This window comes from Octodon degus, unplaced genomic scaffold (assembly GCF_000260255.1).
Source record: "Octodon degus isolate 3935 unplaced genomic scaffold, OctDeg1.0 scaffold00089, whole genome shotgun sequence".
In the NCBI taxonomy this organism is placed as follows: Eukaryota; Metazoa; Chordata; class Mammalia; order Rodentia; family Octodontidae; genus Octodon; species Octodon degus.
Window position 1 is genome coordinate 762,075 of NW_004524665.1, and position 19,097 is coordinate 781,171.

The following is a 19,097-nucleotide window of genomic DNA, read 5'->3' on the forward strand; positions in this document are numbered from 1 at the left end:
AGCTGGGTCAAATGGAATCTCTAGTTTTAGTCTCTTGAGGAATCTCCACTCTTGGTGGTTTTTTTTTTTTTTTTTTTTATGTATGTGTTTATTTACTGATTTGGTACCAGGAATTGAACTCAGGACCTCGCTGAGCTCTATCTGCAGTTGCGGAATCTCCATCCTGAGCTCCAAATGCTTTTACTAGTTTATGATCCCATATACAATGTAAAAGGGCCCGTCTTCCCACAGCCTCACCAGCATTTGCTATTATTTGATTTCTTAATGACAGCCATGTTTATCGAGTAAAAGTTCAGTGTTGCTTTGATTTGAATTTCTGTAATGGTCAGAGATGTTGACCATCTCTTCACGAATTTTTTGGCCATTTGTACATGTGCTGAGTAGTATCTATTCATTTTAGTTGCCCACTGTTTGATTGGTTCTTTTATTTTGGAAGGTGTATAATATTTTAGAGTTCTTTATATATTCTAGATATTAGTCTTCTGCCTGACAGATACCTGGGAAAATTTTGTCCCACTCTATAGATCATCTTATCACTTTGTTGGCTGTTTCATTTGATGTGCAGAAGATTTTAACTTTGATATAACCCATTTGTTGACCTTTAATGTTACTTCTTATGCAATTGGCTTTCTGTCCTGAAAGTCCTTGCCTACAACTGTGTCTGTCTATTTTATGTTCTAGCAGGCTAATGTTTTAAACATTCATATCTTCAGTCCATTTTAGTTTTCGCTGAGTGCTGGTGAAATATATGGGTCTACCCTCAATCCTCTGCGTATACAGAGCCAGTTTTCTTAGCACCATTTGTTAAAGAGGCTGTCTTTCTTCCAGTATATGTTTCTGACGGTTTTATCAAAGATCAGACAGCTACACGTCTCAAGTTGTTTCTGCACACTCTATCTTGTTCTTTCCATCCACGTGTCTGTTTTTGTACCAGTACCATGGTGTTTTTATCACAATACTTTGTAGTAAATCTTGAAATTCAGGACTGCGACCCTTCCTGCACAGTCTTGATACCCAGGATTGCTTTTGCTATTCTTGGTCTCTTTTGGTTCCACACGAATTTCAGGATTGGTTTCTCTAGCGCTGTGGAAAATGCTGTGGGGATTGTGAGTGGGAGTGCACTGTATCTGCTTATCGCCTTTGAAGGCATGACCCTCAGCAGAGCATGCTGGCTTTGCTTATCCTGGAATGGAGGAGATCTTTGCACTTGCTGGTCAACTGTTGGATCTCCTTTAGCAGAATACTGTAGTTTTAATTGTGAAGACTTTCACATCTTACAAAACTACTATGGAGAAATGAGGCATTTCCATAACAGAGCACCTAAAGAAATTCATGCTGACCCAACCAGCGCTTAAAAAATTCTCAAGGATAGTCTAGAAAGACACGCTGAAGACAACAATGCCAAAAGAGCTAAGAGAAAGAAAACAGCAGCCAGGTTAAGCAGTGAAGGAGAGGGACATTAAAACAGACTCTGTGACAGCAGAACAATGCAGTGCCAAGAAGTCTTTGCTTTTCAGTGCTAACTCTTAGTGTGATTTGTCTCAGTGCTCCAATTCAAACACAGAGATCAGCAGGATGGATCAAAACACAAAAATTATTTTTTATTTAAAAAATATAAAGATAACACTCTGAAAAACTCAACTGAACATCAAAACCAGTAGTAATAACCATGAGCCACTAATAATATTTTTCTGGGTTTTCTGAATTTTTCCCCAGGTTCTTGGTGTGTCATTCATGTACGACCCATCTGAAATTCTTTGGGAGAACAATAAAGCATTAATAGATGAATAGAAAAAAGCAGCCAATCACTAATGAAAATGCTGATGGCTTTCATATTTAAAGTAAGAGAAAGCAATAAAATACTGGCATATTGAAAGTAATTTTTTGTACAAATATTTTCTGGAAACTGTATTCACGTATCTTTCTAACATTTATCTTCCCCATTGTACCACAAAGATACAAAATAAAATACATGAAGTTTTTTACAGGAAGTTTTCGTAGATCAGTAAGGATTTATATCTGAAAACAGCAGCAGTAGCTGGTCAGATAGTCCAGCATTCCAAGGGCCGGTACAGGGGGAGCCAGCAAAGGGCCTCTCTGCTCAGTTCACCCCTCTGCCCAAACTCTCCCCTGGGAGACCTTATTCTGATCCATGTCTTTAAATCCCAGCTCTTTTCCAGTAACTCTCCAATACATCTGCCTACATGAAACCACCCCTCTGAGCTAGATTTGTATACACACTTGCCACCTGCCTGTCTTTAACTAGATGCCTGAATTGTAATCTCTAAATTCACATGATCAATAAGGAATACACAATCCTGTCTTGCAAAAAGGAACGCCACCATATCTTCCCTGAAATCTTTCCCATTTCAATACCAGCATCAACTACTTAAGTCAAAGTCCTAGAAGGCACTTTATTTTATTTATTTATTTATTTATTTATAGAATCAATGTCCTCTCTACTGACCATTCCTTTTGCATCCATATTCAAAACATCAAACCACTGTTGTCTCTTTCCTCTGTTACAGCCATGATCTCTCTAGATTCAGTCCAAAATCTCATCACTGGCCTCCCTGCCTCTTCCTTCTCCATTACAATCCATCCACCAAAGCAACAGTCAGAGATGCTCTTTCTAAAAAGAAAATCACATAATGTCAACTCTCTGTTTGAGACACACTTCCCATCACTCATAGGTAAAATTCTTAACTCCCTCCCATGGCTGATAAGCTCTGACACCAGATGACTTCTCCAGCCTCATTTTCCTCCTGTGTCCTGTCCATCCCCACCTCCACCCACCATGTCCTGGGTACTGTGACAAAGTTCATGTCCAACCTAAGGTCCTGGCAGGCTCTGTTTCTTCTGTCTGCAGCACAACTCTCCTAAATGTGCATGAGGTAGACACACTGTCAGTATCTACGTTTCAACAAGCACCTTCTCAGACAGGTCTTCCTTCTCTTTCTGAGTTCAATCAACTGCCACTAAGTGTAACACTGCCTTATTTTGTCTTCCACACAGTACTAGCATGGACTAATATTATACTAAAGATATTAAAATGCAATGAGAAAATAACAGGTGGGTGAGTGACATTATTACGGGCCCCCACAGGTAAACATAGACACTACAAAGGCTGTCTCCTGGCATCTGAGGAGTGAGCTGATGACTTGCTGGTACAAACCAGTCCTTAGACTTCGCCCCACAGGAGCGTTGCTGAGAGCCTCTGCAACTGCGGCCTCCTACACCATCAGCTCCTCTGGGAAAGGAAAGACTTGCAGGCCTCCCTGAGCTCCTGCTTGGCAACCTGCCTATTCCGAGCTCCAGCTTCCTGCATTAGGAACTGCTAGCCACTTTGCTCTTGTCGAGCTTCATTTATTTTCACCATTAGAATGACATAATTTTTACTAAAACATTTATCAAACTTCTAAGTATTTTCCAAGCTGTCAAAAATGCAAATAGGGGAGTTAACATATTATCAGAGAGCTTTGTTGAATGAGTAGGTCACAGAGAAGAACAAATGATCTTTTGTCTTTAAGGGCACTCAAATGCCAATATCTGCATGTCTAGAAAACGAAACCTAGACTAGACATCAAACAGCCAACGGTGAAATCTAAATCCGGCTTTGCTTTCTTTTCCATATCTTTCTATACCATGAAAGCTCTTGGGATGAAAATATAACTATGCACAAACAACATCCAAGTCTAGTTCTATTTTAAAAGTGAAACATTGGCACAAAAGGAAGCCTTAACCTTATAGAACTATCAGGTTCAAAACAACAGTGAAACAAGCCTGATCCTGAACTTGATCCCAGCTCCCCACACTCAAAATGCCATCCTGCAGGAGAGAGTGGGGACAAGTACTGATAGAATAAATGGAGTAACACTGCTTCAGTGTCACATGCTCACCAACACCCAGCTGGCCAGCCCAGTCTGACCCTTATATTTGCGTTCGGGATTCCCATTCAGAAGGGGTCTCAGGCTCACAAGCGATGGATGACTAAAAACACTTTCAGAACCTCTACCTTTTTTTCCCATTTTCAAATTGTGGTAGAAGGCAAACAACAACAACAACAAAATTCAAGTTATTGTACAATCACCACAAACATCTGGCTTGAGAGGAGTCCACTTCCCAAATCAAAACTCTGTACCCATTAAACAACCACTCCTCCGCTCTACCTCCATAATCCTTGAGCAGCCACCGCCTTACTGTCTGTCTCTGCCTTTGACTCCTGCAAAGCCTTCAGTAAAAGACGGACTTCTGTAGTATTTGTTCTTTTATATCTGGCTTACTGGCCTCTGCATACTGCCCCCAAGACTCATGAATGAAGTATCCCAATATCAGAATTGCCTTTCTAGTTGAGGCAGATACCCCACTGTATAGTTAAGCCACAGTTGGAATGCTTACTCTTTCACGGTGCCCCCATAGCTTCTAAGTTTTAGCTCTTGTGAGCAATACTCCCATAAGTATGGGTGGATACACATTTCCCTGAAATCTCCTTTCTGCGCTGTGTGTGGGCTACATTCTTAGAAATGGAATGGCTATGATAATTCTATGGGCAGTCATTCTGAGGAACTGCCATGCCGTTTGCCACGGCAGCTGTACCACGTGATGCCTCTGCCAACATTGCATGATCATCTCCAGGTCCTCACTAACACTTGCTTTCTGTCTTCTAACAGCAGCCCTCATCCTGGGATTGAGCAGGTATAGCCCGACCTGGTATTTTCCTAATGATTAAATTATAATCCCTTTTGCTTCCGTGTTATTTTATTTTGAATATGAATATGAAAAATCTTTCTTGTCTTCACCACTCCCAACAATGCTGCCTCAGCTTTCACATCTTGAGGCCTGGGTTTTCTCTCTGCCACCTGTTATTATGTGAAGAGGAGCACAATAGAGGCTAGTATTTAAATTTGTTTCTTCACTCACAAAGAAAATTCTGACTACATGAAACAATTGTCAAGCAATCAACAATGAGAAGAGAACACCTAATCCTTAAAGAAAAGCCACCTGCTCATTTGACTGTCTGGAAGAACACAAAACACGTCTGAAGAACAGGACATTCCTATTGCTACTCTACCAAAAATCCTCGTTACCAAAAACTTTTAGACAGTTAGAGACACAGGCTGGAGATCAAGATTCAGGACAAGCATCAATTTGATTCTTGTTTATTTCTCTCTTTGATCCTCGCAGAATTTTCCTTGGAATTCAAATCAATAACTGTGATGGGGCGATTATTCTGCATGTGCAGGCGCAGTAACTGCATCACGTTAGGAGACTTCAAAGCATGAACTTGAGCCTGTAGGAGTACGGGGCTGGGGTAGCTAATGGACAGTTTGCTGGTTGCCTGTCCTACCATCCGTAAGGTGTCCTCTGATTCTACCACACCTTACTAAGGTTAAGGTATAAGTAGCTGAATATATCATTGGTTGAGCTATTTTTATAACTTTTAAGTTGTATAGACAGAGTACATAAAATGGCACAGTATTTCAAAGAATGTCTTTTTTATCAACTGGAATGTAAAGTAGCTTATTCTAATAACCTTTCATTTACAGAATGTTTTCCTCACATTACCTGTGAATTCAATCCACTTACCTCCAGGGCTCAAAGAGTAACAGGTATATGGTTCCAATCAATGTCCTTCAGCCCATCCATAAGAAGAATGTTTCATATGTTATTTTGCAATTTCAGGCCACTTAAAGAATCTTAATAAAACTACAGATCCAAATTAATTCTAGTACAAGAATATAATTGAGGTTAAAAATCTGGGATTTCTGGTCATCCTGCTCTATAGTTAAATGCCCGATTCTGATTCTCTAATAAGATCCTCAGGGGTTCTGGCCATACACAAAGATTCTTAAATAGGAGAAAGATAGCTCCATTCCAGAAAAAAAAAAAAAAAAAAAACCCTTCCGGTGATTCTAATGAGCAACAGATTTGAGATCAAGTATTCTTGACATTAACAGAACCCCGTTTAAAAAAAAAAAAAAAAAAAAAAAAAGCAAATTCATTCCTGATGCAGTGGGCGAGGCAAGCAGTAGATTTTTCACTCTGTTACAGAACTTTTTTTAGTAAAGTTCTAGCTATGGAGGGGAGAGAGAAAGGAAACTCATAAGTCAAGATATATGAATGCAAGAAAAATAAATAACATACACATTCTATTTCTAAGATAGTAGGCTATCTAAGAATAAATCACTATCCACAATCCCTAACTATATACAAATACCACTTTTATGAAATGAACATTACACACTTTTCTGTTATGAAGGAGTCTACATGTTACTCCCTGTTCATCAGGTTTTTGTTGTAAAACTTCTTAAATTACCCTTGGAACTTTATGCAAAATGACTTTGGTGTTTACATTACTAAGATCCTTTGGATGCAATTCAAGAAAAACTTGACTTATATGAATTTTATCCCAAATTCAAAGAAAGTAACTAATCATTTTATACAAATAGAATAACATGTACCTTTAAATTTCTTCTTAAGTGAAAGCCAATATCATCATTCCTGAAAAGGAAAAAGTTTAAAACGTAGCCAGAATACATATTATTAAATTGTACCCCAACATTTACAGAGCAAGATGCACACACACACACACACACACACACACACACAAATGCATACACACACACACACACACAACAGAAACACACATTTCTAAATCCCCTGTGCACGTATAGGATATGCATATGGATCATACAATGTTGACTTATTAGTCATTCCCGGGACTCTACTTGGAAATAATTATCTTTTGCCTACCAATTAAAACCTACTGCAAATTCATTCATGTCTCCCACAAATTAGCATGCACTTCCAAAAAAGAACACATAATCTGGTGAGTAGAGAGGCAGATGGGGGGAGGTGGATCTTTTCAATGAGAGATTAACATAAACTGTTGTTTCTCTCACTATCTTTTACCAAAAAATAACTGTACTCTTTCCTAAAATGACATTCTTTCTTGATACTTTATCAGGAAAAATTTGGAGTTCTAAGACGAGCAATACCGATTTTGTGAGGCAAATACCACTGCTTCAAATCCCCGAGTCAATTCACAGCAGCTACTTAAGAGCTGCAGAAGGCCTGGCAAGAGTATTTATTTCCTGCGAGAATCCTGTTCAAGCAAACTGTCCATTCAGCAGTTCTGCAGGCTACTGTCTCACCATGCGACAGGCCCACTTATTCATAAACAAATCATTAACATTCTTGACATAAATCCATAGTGGACCATTAATCCCAACTATGATAATGTTTTAGTACATTTGCTCTGCTCACCATGAATGGGAGTGTTGTCTCGCAAAACCCATCCTTGACAAATAAGAGACAAATTATGCCCCGTGAGAAAACTTGGAGAATGAACGGCTTACACACCAATTACCGTCTCATTATCTGGCTCATGCCGAAATAGATCCTGTGTGCTTTGGGTGAAATGTAGAATTTTCTTACTCAGACCAAAAACTACAATTTGCCAAGGTGATTTTTATTGGTCAAAGTCATCTCCAAGCCACACTCTGGGGCTACTCCTCGTAAAAGCAAATCAGTAAATACTACTTAAGGGGGGAAAAATCCTTGTACGAATTAAAAATAGCAGTGATGGTGGCAGCTATAATAACCAGTCAGTGCTATGACTTATTAGCATTTCAGGGTTCATTATATTCTGCTTAAGAGTTGTCAAAAAGGGGTTTTAAATCATACAGATGTGATCGCAGGGTCATAGGAGACTTAAAGTCCAGTAGACTCGATTGACAGAACACTTCTGCTTAAATTTATTTACAAATCCTCCAAAGAGAACTTGAACACTAAGCTTTATTATAGTTAAAAGCATTAGCTAAGGGCTGGCCAGATAACTCAACAGATTAAAGCACCTGCTTAGGCAGACGCAGAGGCCAGGGGTTTGATCCCTGGCCTGCTGTGCCGGCCCTGACCCTGGGGTCCCCTGAGATGGCTACTGAGACTGGTTATGGTGGTGTAATCCCAACACTTGGGAGACTGAAAAACAGAAGGATCACTACAAGTCCAATCTGTGTAGTGAGACCCTGTAGACCTTTTACTAAAGAGTACATTTTTTAAAAAGCATTAGCTAAGCACCCCCACACAAGTGCTCCACTCTAAATGGATCCAACTCTCACTCCTTAACCATGACATTGTAATGTAAGTATACTTAGAACACTGTGATTTGTTTTGTCCCTAATTGTACCTATAAACTATCTGCTGGATAAGACTCAGGCTTGTAGTCTGAGAGCCAGCACTTCAGATATTTGTATTGGCCCAAACAACACTATGACTCTATTGAATTTTCCAGAAGGTATCTGGCTTCCAATAGAGGTTGGGGAGAACACTGCTTTTAAATTTTTGCATGTAAAAGAATCACTTAATGATTTTGCTGAAATTTAGATTTCAGGCCAGTGAGTCTGAGGCAGAAGATAACCTGAATTTCCAGGCAGGCGCTTAGACCACTGTGCTATCTCGCCAGCCCCAATAACCTGAATTTCTATCCAACCTCCACATGAGCTGGTACCTCTCTTTGGATCACACTTTGAAAAGCATAGTGGAGAGAACTATGTTCTGACAATGGCTGGGACGACGAGCGGCTTGGTTAGGCATGACATGGAACCCTCTTCCTCTATTCAATTTAGCTCTCCTTATTATTAATACAATCACTAAGTCAATAAATTGAAATCTAAAGTCAAGATTCCCATAACTTTTAGAGTCAAAATGGAAGAGCAGAAGTATGAAGAAAATGTGTATAACATTAACCTGAGAAGAAATCCCCCACTGACAGCCCAGAGTCCACTCTTACTGTACCCTTCCAGATAAGGCAGAAGGCCATAAGCACAGCTCTGAGTCTCTCAACCTCAATATCTTGATCACAAAAATACAAGTGGAAAATGATGACTGCACAGTCTTAGCACAAGATAAAATAAAAACAGGAAAATTGCATTAGCACCACAGGTCTTTGGTGATCGTAAAACAGTATTCAATCTAATCCTGGATCTAGTAGCATGAGCTCAATTGGGCATAAAAGACCCAGCTGGGTTTGAGTCCTTGCTGTGCCATTTATTAGCAACTCATCTTCAGGCAAATCACTTAGTCCAGAGGTTCTCAGATACAACAGTGAAACCGGCACTAAACTAACCACATAGTAACTACTTGATAAAAGTTCAGTTTCTATTGCCCACCACCATGGGGCTGGTAACCAAGAGTGACCAGAGATTTTCATACAAAAGGTCTGAGGTGCAATTTCAATTTCTGTATTTTGTACATATGTCCCTACAAAGGATTAGAAACCATTGCCATCGCCTTTTTTGAGCTTCAGTCACTTCACATGTAATGCACTACCCAACCTTCCCCGCCCCAACAGAGTTATGAAAGCAGGGCTTGGTAAAAGACAGAGCCCTGTGACTGTGTTACCACTACATTTGCTAGGCACAGGCTGAAGGACTCAGTCACGGTGACTCTCCTGAGCTGGACATAACCACTCCCCTTGAATTTATCTTCTGTTTACACCTCTAGTCATAAGTAGATTGAGAGTATTTGCACACTCTGGTTTCTGGTAATATTTCTCTCTTTTAATCCCCACAAAGCAATCCCTGCCCAGCACTCTGGGTCAGAATGGAGATGACTTCTCTTTCCCATCCCACTTCTGGGTTGGCCCATTGCAGATGCCCTTGAACATTTTGCAAAACCCAAGAGCCAAGGTCCACCCCGCCCCCGTGAAATCAGGCTTGCGTGGAGGGCAGCAGCCTTGTCAGCTGCTAAGAATGGAGTTTCCAGTCAGAAAGAAAGGTTTCTCTCATCACACAATATCTCTTACCTCTTTTATGACTTCCCATCTGCTTTACCTTGGATGTGGATATAATCCAAGTAACAATTGTCACAAAGGAACATGTATTTCTACCCTCCGGTTTTGGAAGATAAAAATCTTATTGCAATTACAAATCTTAGGTGGAATGGAATAGGGCTTATAGAGCATATTTCTGTGGAAAGCAGCTGGGCTCTTATGCAGAGACCTAGGGGTTTTTTTCAAAAGCATGAATTGCGGTTGCTTCACGGTCCCTTTCATTTTTTCTTTCTCCCTCCTGTCCTGCCTCTCCCTCCTTTTACTTTTCTTCTAACAGTGTTCTGGGAACTCACTGAATATTACTTCTTGGCTCTATTTGTCAAAAAAATGTAGCGTATAATTCCTACAGGACAATGACAGAAAGGGAATAGAATGGGAGAGAAAGAGATGGAGAGCTACTGACTGTGAACTAGGGTTCTGGTTTCCAACGCTAGACTCATGCAGGTAATGAGGATTAGAGAGTCAGGTCTGATGTAACTGACATCATTTAGCAAATGATGAATGATACTTGGCTTTTATGGCTGGAGATCTGGCGGGAAAACACAGGGGTGGTAACGAGAGTGATCAGAATTTTAAGCAAAGCAAGTGCTCTCTAAAAGTTAAACTGCTGTTGATTTCAATGCAAGAGCTGCAAACAAGAATATGACATAGCATTGCCAGCCTGCCAGTGTTTGCTAGAAGGTCACATCTGAGCAGACCACACACTGCAGTATGAAAAGTCTCCTCTTCTGGTGCTTGATGCAACTGAAAATTTCCGAAAGCTCTGCGTTGGCCAAAGGAAGCAGGCCAGCAGGGCAAATGAGGCTTGCTTACTGTTATCCAGGCAAGAGCTGGCGGAGGCACTAGGTAGTCACAAGAACCTGCTTTCGCTCCATCCTGGGGTCATTCTGCTAATCCACATTTCCCTGCCTTCCTCAGAACTTGTGCTGATAATTGATAATTTTTAACCAATAGAATGTGAGCAGAAAGAATGGGTGTCTCTGAGGGACCAAGACTTGAGGGCAACAGGTCCCCGCCACTACCCAGCATGTGACCTTTGTGCCTAGTCTTCTTGCCTACTCCATACGTACAGACAACCATGAGACCATTCTGAGGAGGAAGCATTGTGCCTGATCCACTGGAGATGAGGTCTTCTAACTTTCCTTCTGCATGTGCAGATATTCTATTAGACCCATAGAAAAGAGACTGGACGCTGTGTGCCGGTGTGGTGCTAGAAACCAGCAGTAGATGTCAGAGGTTCAGCACATAAGACCTCACTCAGTGGGCTCCCATATCAGCCAGCAACAGCTGTCTGCCTCCAGGGGGGACCCTAAAAACTAAGCAAAGACTTTTGCAAACAATCAAGGAGGGTTAATCACTTTTTCCATTTACTTCCGCCCAATAGGATTTAATTAAGTATACTTTAATTAAATTTTAATCAAGCTTTCTGTGGCTGTAGACAGCCATTGCTGAAAAGTAAATTGACTGGTATATTCTAAAAACCCCTTTCTAAATAAAGCTGCCTTATAATGAAAAAAGAAATATTCATTGTAGCAATGTATTATTCTCTCCTCAAAAGTGAAAAGAGGCTGGGAAACAGGGAAATGAATAAATAAAAGAGATCAATCATATAAAGAGGGAGGCCAGTACAGGGGTGAGATCAGAGGTGACGTGTTAGCCACAAATCAGAGCTCAGCAAAGAAGCAATGCTAAACTCAACGCTACAGTAACATTTCTGCAGAACTTGCTAGAAAGACCAGGTGCTCTGTGAAATTCAGTGTCTGTCTTTCTTGATCCTTCACTCATTGTCCATTCAGCACATTGGTGGGCCCATACAATGCTGGGAACAACGGTCCAAATACAGCATCAATCTCTAAATGCCAGGTCTTTAGTTGACCGCTTAGAATTAGAAATTTTTATTTGCATATTTGTGGCTTTCTCAAATAGATCGAATGAGTACCAATTTAGCTGTTGGTTGATCATTTTTATTGCCCAGGGGAACATAAATTATGTTACTGGGATTAAATGGGGGAAATGCTCTCATAAGTTAATGAGAAATGAAAGATTCTCTGTCCCTAAGCCAAGAAGCACCTGGTATATTTTCAGTACACATTTGTGAGCGCTCTGTCTCTTCCCCAGGACATGACCCATGCATTTGTGGCAGCTGTTCAGGTGCCTGAGGACTCTTCCTTGCTTCTTACCATACCCTGCTTGTGTTCTGCATAAACAAATTTTCTGGGGCCGGGGAGATAGCTCAGTGATCTAAGCACCTGCAAGGACCCTGGTTTGATCCCTGGTGCCACACACCATGCTGGCCCCATGCAGAGCTGGCCATCAAAACCAGGCATGGTGGCACATACCTGTAATCCCAGCACTGGGAAGGCTGAGATAGGAAGCTCACTATGAGCCTGAGCTGCATAGTGGGACTTCGCACCATATAAATAAATAAATAAATAAGATTTTAAAAAGCTTTCTGCAGAAACAAACTTGTCGGAAGCATATCTTTTCAAGAAAGAGGGCAGCATATTGCAGCTTTGGATACAATTTGTAGCAGCAATAGGTGGGAAAACAGTGGTCACTGTTAGCAAATTTTGATTAATCAGAATTTAAGAAAATTGGATATGTGCTACTTAACTGAATTGCAGACTTGACTTGAGGATAGACATAATTCTTAAAATTGTTGTAGATTTCTCCAATAAATAAGAAAGCTAGTGGGTCCCGAGTTACTCTTCTGAAACCAATTTCAACTTTACAGCTTCACAAACATAGAAGGTATCAGACTGTTTTGGTGTGTAAAAACCCCAGATCCACACTGTTTTTAAAGTTATGGTCTGTTTTACTTGGATTTATTAGATTTTTTTCTATTTGTGGGGATAAAAAATAGAAAACTGAAGAAGAACTACCTATTTGAGAGTTCTACCTTTTTTATTTCTTTTTCTCTGACAGGAGCATGCTTCCTAAGTCATGTTTCAAACAGAACTGACTTCAATGCCCCAGAATTGGGGATCCAAAATTTCCTCCAGAGAAACTTATAATTCTCTTTCGAAGAACAATTTTTTGAAGTTCACCTGAAGAGGAAGTAGTAATCATCCCAGAGAGGTTTTATAGCTGTCCCATGTTAGAAGATTTCTTCATTTTCTACCTGCTCTGTCAAAAGAAACACAAGCCAGGAACTTGCACAGCCAGAAAATGCCTAGGAGACCTTCACTAACAGATGGGAGCAAGCTGGAACCCCCATCTATATTCTACCTGGAACAGGAAGGGAGCTAAACATGGACAGGCTCCCTCTCTGATGTTGTTTTCCATGCTAAGATAGCTCTGTAACATGTGAATAGGAATGGAGCTCAAAGACAGGCTATGCTTTATCACCGCTGGGGATGTTACCCAGAGCCTTACGCACGCTAGGTGGGTGTTTTATTACCAGTTGACACCACCACCTCTATAACTTTTTTTTTCAGTACCAGGGATCAAACTCAGGAACTTGCACTTGCCAGGCAGGATCTTATGCCACTAAGCTATATCCCCACCCCCTTAACGTTTCTTTTATAGACAGCTGTGTACATACCTGCAATCCCAGCACTCAGAAGACTGAAGCAGGAGGACTGCCATCAGTTCAAGGCCAGCCTGGACTGCACAGTGGGTTTAAGGCCAGTCTGAACTCCATCACAATGCTCTGCCTCAAAAAAGTCTCCAAAATAAAATAATACATAAATAAGAAGATCTATAATGCAGATGAAAGAAAGTACTCAGCCAGAAAATCACTCACACCTTTCAAAGGCTTTTGCCATTTCCTTACCACACAGTCCCTACCACATAAGCAATTCCCATTTTACCTGCACAGGAAGAAATCTCAGAGATTGGTCACTTACCCCAAAGCATAGCGAGATTAGTGGAAGAGACACGATCGATACACAAGGCTTTGAACCCTGGATCCTAGGCATTCCCCTATCCTGGGCATCTCAGCTGCCCCTCCTAAAGAACACACTCTCACCCCACCCTGTCCTGTGACCCAGGCTCCAAGCACTCTACACATAATCTCCTTCTTAACCTACACCAATTCATGATATTAGGGGAGAGGAATAAGGACAGAATGTCTGGTTCATGCAATAAAACACAATGAATGAAGGAGAGCAGACAGAGAAGGAAGATCCAAAATAAGGAGTAGGTCGGGCCTGAGCACCAATCCTGGCTCTGGGGTAGACTAATCTTTTAACTCTAGATGATTTGAATTAACCTTTCTAGACTTCCCTTTGTCTTGAGTTAAGATGAAGGCCTTTCAACGCGTGGAAGGCAGAACACGGCCCCCAGGGGGCGCCCTCTTCCCTTCCCTCCAGACCCCACGCACCAGGCAACCCTGCAGGGAACTCTGGCCATTCTAGTGACACTTCTAACTCCCTGGCACCATCCGGCTGCAGCAAGCGTCAGCTCTTCTCAATCAGAGAAATTAAATTCAGAGGAGCTGAGCCAATTACAAAGGCAAAGCTCAGAACCCAGAAAGGCAGAAAAAGTGTTGACTCAAGAAAAAGGTCATTTCCACCTCTCAAGCCCTACGGGCTACTCCAGGCATAAGAAATTGCTCCTAGTCCCTCCTTCCAGCAACTTCGCTGCCCAAAGCCTGTGGACTAGTGAGTCTAAACTGGAGGCAGCCCCTCCTTCAAATTCTCCCAATCACATAGTCTTGTGCTTCCCACGTGTGAGCATCATAGCTTCCTTCCGTTCTCAGTTCTCCAACAAATATGTGGCAGTAAGTACACACACACGTCTGTAACTGAAGCACTCTGGGAGGCTGAAGCAGGAGGGCTGCGAGTTCCAGCCCAGCCTGGACAACTTAATGACTTGGCGAGACCTAGTCTTAATAACAATAATAATAATAATAATAATAATAATAATGGCTGGAGATGTAGCTCAGTACAAAGCACTGGGTTCCATCCCCAGTACTGCAAACAGAGAAAAAAGAAATTAAGATATGTTAAATGCATATTAAACAATATTAATATGATATAAACACCTCAATCATATCGTGTCTCCATCTAAGCTAGCCGAAGACTCTTACTTCAAAATACAACAAAGATTAGCCAGTAAATTCACTGTCAATCACCATAGACAAGGGTAAGCAATCTTCAACCACGTAGGACTTCATACAGAGCAGAGCGGGATAGCAACGTAAGCGTTAAGTCATGATGGTTTACACTGTGGCAGGCTTTCCAGAGGAGCCTGGCTGAGTCCCTTAAGTTGAGGGTCAGGACACTGAAACATGGAGGCGATGTGGACAAGCATATAAATCTGAAGGGGAAGAGCAGTAATAGCTGATGGAACTGGGAACATGCTCCAGCCTCCCGCCTAAGTGCTTTGTAAGTGACACTGCTTTTCACTCCTATGACACTGTGTGGTTGGTTTATTTATTTATTTATTTATTTATTGTATTTTAGGGAAGGGTCTACAGGGTGTTCAGGGTCTTACTACTAGATCGGACTCATAGTGATCTGCCTGCTTACAACCTCCCAAGAGTTAGGATTACAGGCGCGCCACCACACCCAGTCTCAATCGCCCTCTCCTCACACCCCAGGTGCAGGTCTCGCATGGGCAGGGTACGGCAGGCAGGGGGATCAAACCCCCAGTCTCTGAGTCTCTTACAGGCACTTTAATCTGCTGAGTTATTTGGCCTGCCTTTGTGTGGTTGGTATTAATAGCCCTCAGTACTGATGGAGCAAAGGCCAAGGGAACCTAAACAACCTGTCCAATGCTCTAGCTCCATCAAGTAGCAAAGTGAGGATTCAGCCCGCATCGCATGAGTCAGCAGCCACCATCACTGCACTTGGCGTCTTATGTTCCCAGGCCAGAGGAAGCTTGGTGTCTTTCACCCCAGGCAGTTGTGCTGCTAAGCCTCCAGAGATCGCTCAGCATCAGCAGGCCGACAAGCGTGCACTTCTCATGAAGTAGGTATGCCTAGAAGATACTGAAAGCCTTAATCAACTGAAACACTAATCAAAGCCCAGTACGGTGGTGTGTGCCTATGCTCCCAGCACTCCAGGAGGTTGAGGCAGGAGGTTCATAAGTTTGAGCTCAGCTTAGTGAGATCCTGTCTCAAAAAAGAAAAGGAGAAAAGGATGGATGGAGATATAGCCCAGTGCTGAGGCTCTAGGCTCAACCCCAAGTGCTACCATATATACGAGGATTTAAACTTTAAAAGGAAATTACAAAAATCAGATATGGGGAAGAATTAGGGTATTATTAGTGGATGGTGGAGAAAGAATAAAGGACTTTTTATTACTTAGTTTTCTTATCACTAAGACTCTATAAGTTCATTGTGAAAGAAGAATTGGAAGGGATATAGAGCTGCTTACAATGAAAAATAAAAGAACCCTTTGTACCCCCTAAACCTCAGTATCACCACCCAAAGGCAACCATTATTCTGGTTTGTTGTTGTTTTATTTTGTTTTTGTTTTCACAACTCTTCCCAAAAGTTTTCCATTCATTTATAAGCACAGGAAGCATTTTCTTTCCTGTTTGTCTTTTGACAATAGAGAAATGCAAGCATAGCATTTGCAGTATCTTAGTTTACTTTTCCTGACTATGCATGGAGCACTTGTCCCAGAGTGTGTGTCCCTTCTCTCTTTCTCATTCTCTTCCTGAAGAGCGACAGCTGTGCTGAATAGTGCTGCCTCGCTTTCCCTGACTGCATGTGCCTATCGCAGTCATGTTTAGTGTTCGGACTGTCTCGGCATTGCTCCGGGCACTGCAGGAACATGTACAGACCTTGAGGAAACATGGGAAGAAGCCACTGTAATCCAAGAGCATGCCTCAGTTTTCCTTACACATCACGAACCCTGCTGTCCAAAAAGACAGCAGCAATTTCACCCTCCTACAAATAATAAGCACATAGGAAGGCACCCGTGACCCTCTGTCGAAGAGCTCTGGGTTTTCTCTTACTTTCTAACCACAAGATACTAGGTAGTTGGGTGGGGGATGGCTGGGCGAATGGAAGCAGACTCTTCCTGTTCTGCCCTTTACAGTTCTTTAAACGAGGCTAACTACCTTTTGCACATTTATGAGAAGTTCATAGTTTTTCTCTGCGACTCTAAATTTGAGTCTTACCCATGATTTTCTTGGATTGCCTTTTCATATTGGCAGTGAAAGTGCTTTGTCTGTTAACAAAATACATCCATTGTTATTCAGATGTTTTATGATAAATTTTCCCATGTCATTTACCTTCCGTAGAAGGTAAAGCTATACGGATCCTAAAATACAGCATTCCTCTTTATTCTTGTAAAGCCACTTGACCAGGAGCAGAACGTGGACCTCCTGCCCTGGGCCTCGCTAGCATTCACCTAAGAGGTCAGAAGTACTGTGATGAGGCAGTCCAGGAAAAGCCTATGTGGGCGGGCAGGCACAGGCTGGAATTCCAAAACAAACCACGGAGCCCTAAATTCTAATCAGGGACACGTTTTATCACAAGTTCAAATATGTACACAGACAAGAAAGTAAAACATTTATTACAAAATTAGAAAAAAAAAAGCTATTAAATGTGTGTCCGTGGTCTTCAATGAACGTTCTGGCAATTTACCAAGCTTCGTTATGGTCATCGTTCACACAGTCAGCCGTCTGTGCCATTTTGCTGTCATGGTGCCTTTGAACTGAGAAGCTGCTAGTGAACTATTACCGAAGTCAAAGCCATTCAGGAAGCACCCAAAGCACCTTTGCCCACCACGGCTTGGAAGTCACTGAATACAGGCAGAGCCAGCAGATGGTCCTGTGGGAGAGGGTGACTCCCCTGGGGTCCTCGTCTTTTCAGCCTTGACAGGTGGATGCTGGGCTTTAAGAAAAGTCTTTAGGGCTGGCTAGATAGCTCAGCAGGCTAAAGCACCCACTTAGGCAGAACACAGCAGCCAGAATTCAATCCCAGGTGTACCATGCTGACCCTGCCCCCGGGGCGCACTGAGTTGGTGATTGACACTGGGCATGGTGGCATCCCAGCACGTGCTAGGCTGAAAGCGGGAGAATCACTACAAGTCTGATCTACATAGTGAGACTCTGTAGGCCCTGTAGACCCTGTACTAATACATAAAAAAAAGAAAAGTCTTTAACACTCAGCCTTGTGATCAAGAATGGCAACAGTTTTAAAAGAGCAAACAGCAAATGTGACACCAGCCTGAACAGGGCCCTGAGTGCCAGGGCATTCACAGTTTTCTCCTCCCCAATCAGGACAGGAGCACCCAGCAGCCCAGCTGCTTCCATTGTTCCTGTCCACAACATTGGCAAGGGTGCGATGCGTGCTGCCCTGCCATAGCAAGACGGCCAGCTCCTGAACGTCCGCAGGTCTCAGGAAGGGTCAGAAAAATGATGAACACGCAACAAATTCATGAGTTAGTAGATTAAATCCTTAGAGTTTAATACTTTTTAAATGTGTGGGTGATCCTCAAATTGTCCAAGTCTTACAAAGTAAGCACACACACACACACACACACACACACACTAAAATTCTTGCCAATGTTGATATATTAAACTGTTTAAAATCCAGCATGCCACACTTTTCACTAAGAACTAACCCAAAGTCACAAGTAATAGTGCCAGTATTATAAAGTTCTGTCATTCACTGATTCGCTGTCCTCTTAATTTTTCCTTAAAAGAAGAAACCACAGAGCTCTCATTTAAAAGCAAACAAATAAACAAATAAATACACTAATGGATAAGGAAGAATTTTAGGTGAGTGGAGCTGTAGGCGCGCAGGTCGAGACTGCAGACCTGAGACCGAGCATCCGAGGCAGTGAATAATAGCTCTTTAAATCTGCAGTAAAAAATGCCCTCCAATAAAACTGCATTGCAAAAAATGAGAAAGAAACAAACTGGAAAAAGTAAAAATGTTGAGGAAGCAGAACCTGAAAAGTTTGTGGTAGAAAAAGTACTGGACCGACGTGTAATGAATGGGAAGGTGGAGTATTTTCTGAAGTGGAAGGAATTTACAGATGCTGACAGTACATGGGAACCTGAAGGAAATTTAGATTGTCCAGAGTTAATTGAAGTATTTCTTAATTCTCAAAGAGCTGGTAAAGAAAAGGTTGGTACAAAAAGAAAATCTTTATCTGACAGTGAATCTGATGACAGCAAGTCAAAGAAAAGAAAAGATGCTGCTGAGAAACCTAGAAGTTTTTCTAGAAGTCTTGATCCTGAACAAATAATTGGCACCACAGATAGTAGTAGAGAATTGATGTTTCTCATGAAATGGAAAGATTCAGATGAGGCTGACTTGGTGCTGGCAAAAGAGGCAAATATGAAATGTCCTCAAATC

At 41.7% G+C, this 19,097-nt stretch overlaps 1 protein-coding gene and 1 pseudogene across 6 annotated transcripts in view; one reads left to right on the forward strand and one right to left on the reverse strand.

Moving 5' to 3' along the window:
- Positions 1–19,097, reverse strand: part of Pid1 (phosphotyrosine interaction domain containing 1) — a 250,941-nt gene that overhangs the window by 171,803 nt on the left and 60,041 nt on the right. The window contains exon 2 of one of the 6 annotated variants that reach the window (XM_023722265.1): positions 6,462–6,501. The exons of 4 other annotated variants lie outside the window; for them this stretch is intronic. The gene's annotated coding sequence lies outside the window, so the exon portion shown is untranslated. Of the gene's footprint in view, positions 1–6,461; positions 6,502–12,879; positions 12,901–19,097 lie in introns of those variants that run through there. One more of the 6 variants, XM_023722262.1, reaches the window with a different exon arrangement.
- Positions 18,609–19,088, forward strand: LOC105742996 (annotated as a pseudogene).